Source organism: Arachis hypogaea, chromosome 5, assembly GCF_003086295.3.
Source record: "Arachis hypogaea cultivar Tifrunner chromosome 5, arahy.Tifrunner.gnm2.J5K5, whole genome shotgun sequence".
Classification (NCBI taxonomy): domain Eukaryota; kingdom Viridiplantae; phylum Streptophyta; class Magnoliopsida; order Fabales; family Fabaceae; genus Arachis; species Arachis hypogaea.
This window is the reverse complement of record NC_092040.1, coordinates 3,916,655-3,930,501: the sequence shown is the minus strand read 5'-3', so window position 1 is coordinate 3,930,501 and position 13,847 is coordinate 3,916,655.

Genomic DNA, 13,847 nt, shown 5'->3' with positions numbered 1-13,847 from the left:
AATTACTGAACTAGGGTATTATCCTTAAAAGGATGTATTTTCATATTTTTATGTGAGTTGAAAATAAGAGTTTCTCGTAAAAATATATTTTAATATAAAAATATAAAAATATTATTTATATACTAAAATCAGTAATCAATAATATATATAATTTAATTTATTTTTAATATATATTTTATATTAATTAATTTTAATAGTTAATTTTAATATATCTAACATAGTTAATTAAAAAATATAATTATTATTAATTAACTATGTATTTATATATTTTTAATTAGCAAAATAAAAAATGTGTTGACTGTTATTTATTAACAAAATACTGATGTTAAAATGTTATCTTCTACAGAAAATGTACGTTTAAAAAAACTGTATTTGATTTTTGCTCAGTTGTATTTATAGTTTAAGTGATAAATATCACAAAACATGTTCCTCTAAACTAAAATAAAATAAAATAAAACAACAAGGATATTTTTAACGAATAAATTAAAAATAATTATCTTAAAAAATTGTGTTGATATTTCTACAATTGTGTTGATATAATTTGTCTTCAAAAATTTAGATTAGAAATGTTTTTAGGCAAAAGAATTGAGACATAAAAAAACTAAAATAAGAATTCACGAGAGTTATTTGTTAGATAATTAAGAGAGAATTCAAATTAATACATCTACATATTAATGAGAAATGTTAATCCACTACTGTTTTATGACTTTTATCTTTTTATTTTCTTTTATTGTTTTGCATTTGCCTTATATTTAAGTGACTTCTCATGTTTTCACTAAATGTTTTGCCTTCTAGCATATCTTTTAACTAAGGTTGAATGATAGAACCTAAACTACAGTTTTATAAACTTTTATAGTTAAGGAACTCACAAAATAATCATTTTAAATTGAAATAAATTATTCTTCAAAAGATGGATATAACCAATTAGAATTTTTTTTAAAAAAAAAAGACAAAATTTTATTCGATGAGAAGAGAATTATAAAGTGGACCATTATAGTTATTAACACAAAAGAAAAAAATCTAATCAACATATTTCATGAAAAAAAAAATAAAATATTAGATAAAAAGACTCACTAGACAAAATTGATTTATAGAAGAGAATTGCTCATCTTACATTCATTTTCTTAGACTTATAGCAATAAAAATAAAAGATATTTTATTTATTGTGTAAGCAAAATATATTTATAATTATTTTGTTTATACGATAAATTAGATGTATATATATATTTTAAAAATGTCTCTTTCTATTCTTTTTTTGTTTTATTTAAAACGAAATAGGGATATTTATATGTATAAAAATATAATTTTTAAAAATAATAAAAAATATTAATAATATAATTTAGATCAATTTAAAAAATAAAAATTGATATATTTTATTATTATTTAAATCGAATAAAATATTAATAAATATTTTAGTTAGATGATTAAATTAAAAAAAAAATTTAAATACAAAGAGCGGTTATAAAAATCCTCTCTCATATCACTCTTTTGTTTTTAAAATTATTAGCGGCTCAACAGACATAATAATGTCTGGTCACTTATTTTTTATTATTTTTAAAAAATTAATTTTTATAATTTTATTTTTAAAATTATAAATTTAATAAAATAATTTAAACATTAAAAATAAAAAAATTTAAAAACAAAAATAAACATTTTATAAGTTATTTAATTTTTAGAAGGTATAAAATTTATAAATTTAAAATAAATAAAATACTAAATAAATTTATTACTTTGTTATTATGTATAACAAAATTAAAATAATGATTTAGAAACATTATTTACAAAAATTCTGCTAAGAATCAAGAGTGGTATAACCAACAACAAGCCAATAAGTATATTTAAACTACACTCTATACTAATTATTTGTCATTAATTAATAATGATTATTAATGACCTCTTTTTACTCTAGTTTATCTTTTACCATTTATTACGCAAACTCTAATTTTTTTTAAAGTTCAAATTCAAAAAAAAAATATTAAAACATAAGATAAAGAATCATCCAAATTATGAGAAAAAAGATATACAAAACATAGGAAAAAGAATCATCCAAATTCTAAGAATAAAAACATACAAAATATAGGAAAAAGAATTATCCAAAACTAATAAAAAGAAACATAAAAAACTAGTTAAAAGAATCATTCAAAACCAAATAGGAGAGGAGAAGAAGAGTCGTAGGGTGACCGGCGACGACATCTTGGACGATATTGCGTGTGCGATGGGAGACTCGTGGTGGCGCATTGCGAGGAGGAAGCCACGGAGGCCGCGCATCGCGAGTGGATGAATCACTATGGATCGGAATGGGGACCGAACGTGGCTGCGTCGCAATGGATGGGACCGCGGCGGTGTAGATGCATCGGGACGGTGGGCGACGGCGTCGACGAAAGAAGGACGGCGAGGGACGCGTGGAAGAGGCCGTGTAGCGCGACGGTGGTCGGTGGTCAGTAGGCGACGACATCGAAATTGCATGGAGACGGCGGATTTGAGGAGAGAGAAATTTGATTGTTTTCAAATGAATGAAAAGGGATTATGTTTTTTATGGATTATTTTTATTGTGTATTATAAATGTGATTAGGATAAATATAGAAAGAATCCTTTGTAAATTTTGAATTTTAATTTTTAAATTTTTATTTATTTATAAAATTTAAATTATAATAGAGTTAGCTTATGTTGGCTTGTAAGAGAGTTATTTCTCTATACTTTTCTTATTTACAAATGAACTATTTATAAACGTTATTGAATTTATTTATTTAAAGTAGAGATAAAAATTTATATTCAAAGTACTCTTTATCTTCGTGCATAATTTCAATTGATAAAAAATATTTTATTTTTCTTTTAATTTATATTTAAATGTTTAAATTATCTTTAATTTTATTTTTTTTAATTCTTAATTTCTATTTTTATTATATTTTCTTATTGTATCAAACACTATTCTTTCTCTTACTATTATTCTCTATACACATACATGTTATTGTCTCATTGTGAATAAGCAATAGAAGAAAGACGTAGTGGATGTCAAGAGGGTGGGTGATCGGATCATCTCTATTAAAGTTGTAATAGAAAGAGGTACTTTTCATGTGATTAGCACCTATGCATCGCAAGTGAATTTGAACAAACAACACAAGATAAGGGTTTTGAAGGATTTAGAGAGTTTAGTCCAAGACATACCTTTGAGAGATAATATTTTCTTAGGATGAGATTTAAATGGTCGTATTGAAATAGAAATAACTAGATATGAAAGTATTTATGGAGGCCATGGTTTTAGGGTGGTCAATACCAATGGTAAAACTATTTTGGACTTTTCCTCAATCTTTGACCTTCTCATTGCAAATACATATTTTAAAAAGAGAGACGGATATCATATAACCTGTAAAAGTGGCATGACAAGCTCTCAAATCAACTTCTTCTTATTGAGGAGAGTCGACCGAAAATTTTGTATTAATTGTAAAATTATTATGAGAGAGAGTTTAACAATACAACATAGGATGTTGGTCATGAATTTTTGCATTGAGAAAAAATTGAGGAAAAGATATCATAGGAAGAATTCAAAAACAAGGTGGAGGTGGATAAAATGTAAGTAACAAGAAGCTTATTAATACGAGTACGAGAAGAGACAAAGTGGAAAGGAGATGGAAGCACGGAGGAGATGTGAAGGGAGATGACAGAAGTTATTAGAAGAATAGCAAAAGAAAGTTTTGGTGAATTTAGAAGGATAGGACTAAGGGATAAAGAGTCCTCGTGATGGAATGTGAGTGTACAAGAAAAGATAAAGGAAAAAAAGGGAAGTGCTTTAAAGGGTGGTTTTTGTGCCACAATGCAAATAATTGGGAAGAAAGATACAAAAGTGGTTGTAAATGAAGGAAAAACAAGAGCATATCAGGGTCTCTACTAGTCTTTAGACACGAAGGAAAGAAAAAAAGGTATATATAGAATCACAAAGAGCCGTAAAAGAAGAATGAGAGACTTAGATCAGGTTAAGTGTATAAAGGATAAAGACGGAGATGCTTTGGCTCAAGATGAGAAGATTAACGAAAGATGAAAAAATTACTTTTACGAATTATTTAGTGAAGGACAAAAAACTTTTCTAAGTTTTAGTCAGTTATGCACGAGGGAAGAAGATTAAAACTTTGACTATTATTAAAGGATTCGAAACTTCGAGGTAAAAGATGCTTTAAAGCAAATGAAAAATGGCATGACAGTAAGACCCGATAATATTCCGATTGAAGTTTGGAAGGACCTTGGAAAGAAAGACATCAGTTGGTTAACCAAGTTTTTTAACGAGATTTTAAGGTAAAAAAAGATGATATATGAGTGGAGAAAGAGTACCTTGGTACCTATCTACAAGAATAAGGGGAATATATAGAGTTGTAAAAACTATAGAGGGATCAAACTCATAAGCCATACCATGAAGTTATGGGAAAGAGTGATAGAACGGAGGTCAAGACAAGAGACATAAGTAATAGAGAACCAATTTAATTTTATGCCAAGCTGATCCACCACTGAAGTTACATACCTGTTAAGAAGGACGATGGAAAGGTATCGAAATAATAAAAGGGATCTACGTATGATATTTATTAATTTGAAAAAAGCGTATGATAAGGTGTCAATGGAGGTCTTATGGAAGGTTTTGGAAAGGAAGAGAGTAAGGATCGCATATATTCGTGCAATCAAAAACATCTATGATGGACTACAACTAGTGTGAAGACTCAATGTAGTGTAACAGAGAAATTTTCTATTAGTATAGAATTATATCAGGAATCATCCTTAAGTTCATACCTTTTCACATTAGGTTTAGAAGTACTCACAGAGCATATCCAAAAGCCTGTGCCATGGTGCATGCTTTTTGCCGATGATATCATCCTTATGGGAGAATCGATGGAAGACTTAAATAAGAAGTTGGATTTATGGAGAGAAGCTCTAGAAATGTATAGTTTGCGCATAAGTCGTAGCAAGACGAAATATATGGAATGTAAGTTCGATCGCCGAAGGGAAATCCCTAATATAAAGGTGAAGTAAATCATAGGATCCAAGCAGATTGGTCAAAATGACGGAGTGCGTCTTGTTTTATATGTGACAAAAAATTACCTTTAAAACTTAAAGGTAAATTCTATCGCATTGCTATTAGATCGACTATGCTTTATTGTATAGAGTGTTGGACGGCCAAAGGAAGCACGGATATAAGTTAAGTGTGGCAGAGATGAAGATGTTGAGATGGATGAGTGGTCATACGCGATTGGATAGAATAAGAAACGAAGATATAAAAGAGAGAGTTGGAGTAGCACCTATTGTGAAAAAGATGGTAGCATCGCGTCTTATGTGATTTGGATATGTGAGAAGAAGATCGACAGAGCACCCAGGTGGGTGGATGAGATAGAAGATGGATAAGAGGTGAAAGACAGAGGAAGACCTAGGAATACCACCATGAGATGGTCAAACGAAATCTACATATAAACGGTCTCTCTATAGACATAATACATGATAGAGCTCAATGGTGTCATTTGATTCGTGTAGCCGACCTCATCTAGTGGGACAAGGTTTCGTTATTGTTGTTATATCCAACTAAAATATTTGTTAATATTCCATTCGATCTAAATAAAAACAAAATATATTAATTTTTATTTCTTAAATTGGTTCAAATCTAATTATTAATATTTTTATTATTTTAAAAAATTATATTTTTATACTTATAAAAATTATATTTTTATATTTATAAATATTCATATCTCGTTTATCCTATAAGATAAACGAGATATGTAGAATATGTCAACTTTTATTTATCACGTCATGTTTTACACGTGATATGTGTTTAAAAAATTTGTGGCTTATCTCGTTTACACGATAAATAATAATGTAAACATGATATATTTTTAATTAATTTGTTTACACAATAAACGAGATAAATAATAGGATATAAAAATATAAACTATATCCAAATTATTTATAAATAAAATTTTATTTTTAAAAAATCCTAAATCCTGCTAGCAATTGACCGAATTCGGTGTTAATCCCTTTTACGTTCGCATGACATGTAGGGGTGCACATGGGCCGGGTAAAGTCGGGTTTGATGTGACCTAGATCCGGTCCGAAATATACACCGGGTCTATTTATTAGACCCGAACCCGGCCCTAGACCCGATGAAACTAATACACTTTCGGGCCACAATTATACCGGATGAAAACCGGGCCGTTAACATTACATTACGTTGATACCTTCTTGTAAACTAGCATGTAAAAATATCAAAATTTCCAAGGCTCCAACCATTAGTTAACATAGTAAAATTCACTTAGAAAAATATAACAAGAACTAACCATTCTTCAAAATTAAAGCATAACCACAATCAATATTAAAGCATAACCACAATCAATACTAATATTGTCTAATAATACCAAATATTTAAATCAATACAAATAACACAATCTTATGCATTCTAAACATAAAACATTAACTTATAGTCTTATAATGACTAATAACACAAAATATTAAGGTTTACAATACTTAAATTCCACGTAAGAATAGTCATGATCCATCACTAATAACAAAAAATATTAATTGTGTATGATGATCGGGCCACCGGGCCGACTTTGGATGACCCGAAACATGGCTCGGACCCGACCCGAAATAATGACCGGCTCTATTTTTGAGACCCGTACCCAACTCTAAATCCGATGAAATCACTCCAAATTAGTTCCTAAAATATTCGGGACCGGACCAGACCTTCGGGCCGGACCAGGTCTGTGCACCCCTAATGACATGTGTGGCTGACACGGGCAGGGGAAGCAAGTGGATCTAATTTACCAATAACAGCCAACATCAATTCTTTCCTGAGGTGGGTTAAGTACCTCTTGGTGAGGTGCCTCTCTTTACAACTTTTTTTTTCTTTTTTTTAACAAATAGCATACAAAATAAAATTTTTCATAGTATTATTTATTTAGACGTTTATGATTTTCAATATGTGAATGATAGGATAAAAAATATATTTGTAATATAGAAATATAATTAAATACTATTATAATATTTTTATAATTTTATACTAAGCATTGTGTAAAACTTTAACATTATCACCAATTGAAAAGTATACTACAATCTGTTCTAAACTTAATTTTATTTTAAAATTTTAAAAACTATTTACATAAATGATGAAATGCAAACTCTTGGTTAACTAATGATACAATAAAATATGAATAAATAATTTATTTTTAACCATTAAAAATTTAAGTACTGATCAAATTAACTACAAAATAAATTAATATTGTAATTCTAAAAGATTAATTTTTTAATAATATTATCTAATTATTAAATTTAGAGTTTACTGCATAAAATTTCTTTTAAAATTCTTAATTATTCTTTATATCATATCGGTTGTAATTCTTCTACTTGTTCCATAATTATTACCCAATCTATTGCCACAAAAATCAAATAGTAATTTATTCTTTTTTATTTTTTTTCTTTTTCCAATGACTAACTCTTATTTTTTGATCTTTAGTGTTCTCTTTCCCAAATTTTCTACTATTCTCTCTTTTTTGCTACACATTGTCACTCTCCCAATTTCCTCTCACAACAAACTCAAAGCAAAAAATCTTTCTTCCATTGTTTACATTTTTAATTGTTGTCTCCCCATCATTGTTTCTTGCATCAATATCAACTATGCTTCCATCCTCTGCACCAACCACCACGACTCTCAGATTCCAACCCATAAACGTTTGGTGTGTTTAGAATCAATACTGACTCGAAGATTTTTTTACTGCCAATCTTTTCGTTCATCAATAATGTCTACCAAAGACATCCATATCGATCCCTTCACTTTCTTCTCTATTCGAATTTTCTTCTTTCGAACTTCATTGTAACCCTAATTAACCACAATAACATTTTTCACACTAGAACATGAATTTGATTCTTAAAAAAAAGGTTGGTTTGATTTTGGTCCTAATTCTAGAAGGATTTTATGATTTTGAATTGAGTTTGGCTTTGGATCTAAAAGAATTTTTATGCTTTAAGGTCGATTTTTGTTCTGATTTTGGAATGTTTTTGTAGAGTTAATTCTGATTCTAATTTTAAAAGAATTTTTAAAATTTAGGATTGATTTTCATTTTGATTTTGGAAAGATTTCTATGGTTTAAGGTTGATTTTAGTTTTGATTATTGAAGAGATTAATGGTTGAAATGAAAAAAATAATATAAAGAGTAATTTAAGAATTTTAAAAGAATTTTAATAGAACCAACTCTAAATTTAACAATTGGTTATTACTATAAAAAAATTAATCTTTTATAATTATAACAATAATTTTATTTATTTGTGGTTAATTTTATCATTATCTAAATCTTTGATAGTCAAAAATAGTTATTTATTCCATAAAATATTTAAATTTTTTATTATTGTAACAACAATATAACCAAAATTTAACATATTGTATATGTTATTTTAATTCTTTATCAATAAATAATTTTCAATGTCATGCACTTAATGGAATGAGTATTCAGCATGCTTTTTAGCTAAGGAATACTTGCTCTTTCAACTTGTTCTGTTAGAAATTTTTTCAAAACAAAATTTTTGTATGATTTATGTCGATGTTTGATTTTTGTCAATTCTTTTCTTTATTATTCTCTTTATTCCCTTCTTTATTCCTTTCCTTTAGTTCGCCATGAGAGTTCTTTTATGAAATCCCACTCCTCCGAAATTGTGTTTCTATGTGAAACAAAAAATCAATCTCGTCTGGTGAAAAATAAGTTGAGATCTTGTCATTTTACGAATTAGAGGATTGTTAGTCCGACAGCTACAGCGGGTGGATTGACTTTAGCATGGAAGGAGGGCACAATAGTTGAGATTATCGCTGATAAAGAGTTTTTTATAGTTGTCAAGGTAACTGATACTGCTTTGAACTATTTTTGGAGGCTGATTGGGGTACATTTAAATAGTCTGGATGGGATTCAGTCTACCCAATACACAGAACTTTCCTCTTTTGTACAACATTTTTTTGAAAAAGTTGTAATTATGGGTGATTTTAATGCTATAGTGAGCCTCGATGAGAAAGAATGAGGGGGTTAAAATCAGCTTCATCTATTTATGGATTTGTGAATTTTATTGATGGTGGTGGACTGAAGGACTTGAGTATGATTGGGAGAAAGTTCACCTGGACTAATAGGCAACGAGTGCAGGACCGGATCGGGGAGCGGCTTGACCGTGCACTTGCGGTAAGTTGATGGATTGTTTCCATCAGCCTCGCTCTCGATTTGCAGAAAACGATTCAGATCATGCGCCTATCCTCCTTAATACAAATTCAGTCATGAAAAAATCTAAACGGAGGTTTAAATTTCAGAAGAGGTAATGTGATTTAGAAGAAATTCGGGTAATTATCACTGAAACTTGGAAAGAATGGGTGGATGGCTCAACAATGTTTGTTTTGGCTCAAAAATTGAAGCATTGTAGGCACCATATTGTTTAATGGCAACAACAGAACAAATCTAATTCGAAGAAAGATATTGGTGAACTCACATCTCAACTTGAAATTCTCATAGTGGATGGTATTACTGGGGGGAACAGGTTGAAGCCTTGGAAAATAAACTTGAGGATGTTTACTTTAGGGAGGAAAACTATTGTAGGGAGAAATCTCGTGTAAAGTGGCTTAAAGAAGGGGACATAAATATAAGTTTTTTTCACCAATCATTTCAATCAAGAATCCAGAGAAATAAAACTTAGAAATTGGAAAAGAATGATGGTATGTATGCTATCACTCGTGAGGAATTTGCACAAGTAGCTGAAACATACTTCAAGGATATCTTCACATCGATTAACCAAGCTAATCCGGCACATGCATTTGAAGATTTTAAAACCAAAGTTTCAGCAACCATGAACAGAAAATTAACTAGACCGTTCAGTTTTGATAAGGTAAAACGGGCGGTCTTTAGTGTTCACCCCCAAAGCATCCCTAGTAATGATGGATTTACGGCTAAATTCTTTCAATTCTACTGGAGTTTAGTAGGGGAGGATGTTCTTAAGGCTGTTCGTAGTTTCTTTGTTAGTGGTAGACTACTAAAGAGCTTCAACCATACACAAATCTGTCTCATTCCTAAGATTCTTGATGCAACGGATATGACATGGGTTAGGTCCATCAGCCTTTCCTTAGTTGTGTATAAGATTATTTCTAAAGTACTGGTCCATCGGCTACAAAAATTTATGACTTCGCTTATCAGCCCTAATCAGAGTGCCTTCATTAAGGATAGATTGATTTCAGATAATGTCCTAGTCGCTCATGAATGTATGCACCATCTAAAGACAAAGAAGAGGGACCTATCAAGTGAAATGGCTGTTAAATTGGATATGAGTAAAGCCTATGATTGTGTTGAGTGACATTTTCTTTGGTTCATTTTGGAGAAACTGGGATTTGAATCTAGGTGGATTGGTTGGATACAGGAGGTGGTGACTACAATTTCTTATTTTGTTGTTTTTGAAGGTTAACCTTTTGAAATTTTTAAACCAAATAGAGGTATTTGTCAAGGAGACCCTCTATCTCCCTACCTTTTTATTTTCTGTGCAGAAGGATTATCTTTTTTGCTAAATAAGGTAGAGTAAAATGGTCTCATTGAAGGTATTCAGATCAACCGAAGATGTCCTACTTTTAATTATTTATTATTTGCAGATGACTCAATCCTTTTTTGCAAAGCATCAGAAAACAGTTGTGAAAATATTCTCAGTATTCTTCAGTCATACGAGGGGTTCATTGGCCAAAAAGTTAATTTGTATAAACCAGCTCTATTCTTTAGTAATAATACTCCTCCCGCTGCTCGATTACTACTGGCTCGGAAATTGAAAATTGTTCATATTGGTGCACAGGATAAATATTTGGGCCTTCCATCAACAGTCCAAAAATAAAAAAAAGGCCACCTTCGAAGAAATCAAGGACAAGGTGAGGAAGCGACTTCAAGGGTGGAAAAGAAAACTTCTCTCCTCTGCAAGCAAGCATGTTCTAATCAAAGCTGTTGGGGAGGCTATCCCAATTTATTCATTATCGTCCGCCTTTCTGACACATTAATTAGGGAGATTCACAATATACTCTCCTAATTTTAGTGGGGTAAAAAAGGTACAGAGCGAAAAATGGCATGGGTTAGTTGAGATACTACGACAAGACCGAAATTGGAATGTGGACTAGGTTTTAAGGACCCAAGGGCTCAGAATTTGGTGCTAGTAGCAAAACAATGTTGGAAAATTGTCTCTCAGCCACAATTACTCCTATCTAGACTCCTCAAAGGTAAATATTTTTTATACAATTCTATAATGAATGCAGAAATTGGAACAGTACCTTCGTGGGGGTGGCGTAGTAAATTGGAAGAGCGTAAGGTTGTTGAAAAGGGAGCTAGTTTGGTGAGTTGGTGATGGGTCCAGTATCCGAATTTTCAGCGATCCTTGACTTGCTCCTCCACATTCTTGTGTTGTTCCTTCATCTAAAGCTTTCAATATGTAAAATTAACCACTATTGATGGTCAAAAACTTAATACTTTCTAATGATCAGTGGAATCAGACTTTAATTAGAAGTATTTTTCTGAGGGCACTAGTCATCGTGTGCTAGCAACAACAGTTGGGGGTGGAAAAAGATAAAATTTATTGGGCCCTTAATAAAAGTGGTTTGTACGAAGTAAGTATTGGGTACCGTGTGACTTGTGGGTTCTCGCATCCTCCCATTGAATTTTGCCCAGAGATTATGAGACAACAAAATTTGTGGCAAGAATTGTGGAAGATGAAAATCCCAACGAAAATTAAGATTTTTCTTTGGAGGAGCTTCCATGAAAAGCTTCCAATGCTGCAAAAATTTTATCATCGCATCTTATTGATTCAACCCACCTGCCGAAGATGCCTAAAATTTCCAGAAATAATCAATCATTGCATCTTTTATTGTGAGAAATTAAAAAAAATTTGTCAAAAATAGGCTTACCAGCTACTAGAAGGGGCGCCGAAGGCTCTGATTTATATGTTGAGTGGAACTTGAGAATGAGGGTCTTGCGTACCCAACCCAATAGCTCCTCTCAAAGGATGAAGATGGTGATTTTGAGCTGGTCCTTATGGAAGGATAGGAGCAGGTTCATCTTTGATAATGTATCAACTAGTGTGGAAGAGATAATGGCGTCGACTTTGAAGTTGCAGAAGGAGTTTCAACAAATCCCTAATTCCGAATTGATGAGCACTTCACTCTCTTTTATTTCTCTTGTTCTATAGGGCTCCGTTTGGTTGATGTATATGATGAGACATAGACACAAAAACATAGACATTAAAGACATGGACATAAAATATTTGTGTCTATATATTGTGTTTGGTAAAAATAAAGAACAAGACACACATATTTTAAAAAGACTGAATTACCCTTCATTCTACCACAAGTTTTACTATTATTACTGTACATCCATTATCCCAAACACTACATGTCATCACCATTAAATTTTTATTTCTTTTAATATTTTTTATTTCTTCTAATATCATCGTAAATTATCATTCAAATATTAAATATATAATTTTTTTGAAAAAATAAAAAACTAAAACTTAGAATTTATCAAAGATTAATCAAAATTTAAATAAATAAAAAATTAAAATGTACAATTGTTTTAAGAAAATAGAAAGATAAATTTAGTTATAGAATCTAAAAGAGGAAGAGAAAAAAGAAAGGTTTGGGGAGATAAGAGGACAAATTTTAAAATTTCAATAAGGGTAAAAGAGTAAAAAATTAGTGTCTCACAAGTTGTGTCTTAGTGTCTCACCAAATTGGAAGTACACAAATTTAATGTCTCCGTGTCCATTCGTGTCCTCCTGTGTCCTTCGAAAATCTGTGTCTCACCAAACCAAATAGCAGACATGTGTCACCGTGTATCACTGTGTCTATGTCTCAGTATCTATGTCTCTCAAACCAAACGCTGCCCTAGTAGAGCGTTGAGAGTCCCCTATTTCTTTTACTTGTCCCATATATGAACATTTATATATTTTTTTTCGTTTCATGAATAAAATTATCTAACTTTGGAAAAAAAATAATTTTCAATGTCTTTTTAAACAATTTTTTATAAATATATAATATTAATTTACTTACATATAATTTTAGATTATTAAATCATGATTTATTATATAGAGTAAAGTATCGTTTTCGTTCCCAACGTTCGTGACAAGTTCTAAGGTTGTTCCTAAAGTTTAAATCGTCCTATTTAAGTCTCCAACGTTTTAAAATTAGCTCAATGTTGTCCTGCTGTTAGGGATCTGTTAACAGAATTGATGGCTTGACAAAATTGAAACGATTTTGAAACGTTAGGGACTTAAATAGGACGAAAATATTGGAGACAAAAATGATACATAGAAATAAATTTAAATTTTATCCTTCAATAATATCAAATTTTTAGATACATAGTTATTCAATTATTTTTTCAATAATTTTAATTTTTAATAAATTTTAATATTTTCTTTAATAACATCAATTTTTTTTACGACAAATAATTATTTAATTTATTTTTTAATTTTGTTCTTAATAAAAAATAAATTCACTTAGAAAAAATAATACGATTAAAAATAAAATTAATTTTTTTTGAATAATTAGCTACCGTAAAAATCTGATATTATTGAAGAATAAAATTAGAGATAAAGTTTTACTAAATTAAATATTAAAGAATTTTAATACATTAGAGACAAAAGGTACAATTTATATTTTATTGTATATGTATATTTTTTTTCGCAAATTTATGTACTAATAATTTTACAAATATTTCATGATAAGTAAAATTCTTTAAGAGTAAAATTATAAAAAAATAAATTTATTTAAAATGAAAGTAATGTAATTAAGTGTAATTTACTTAAATATTCAACTTAACATTTTGTAAACAAAATTT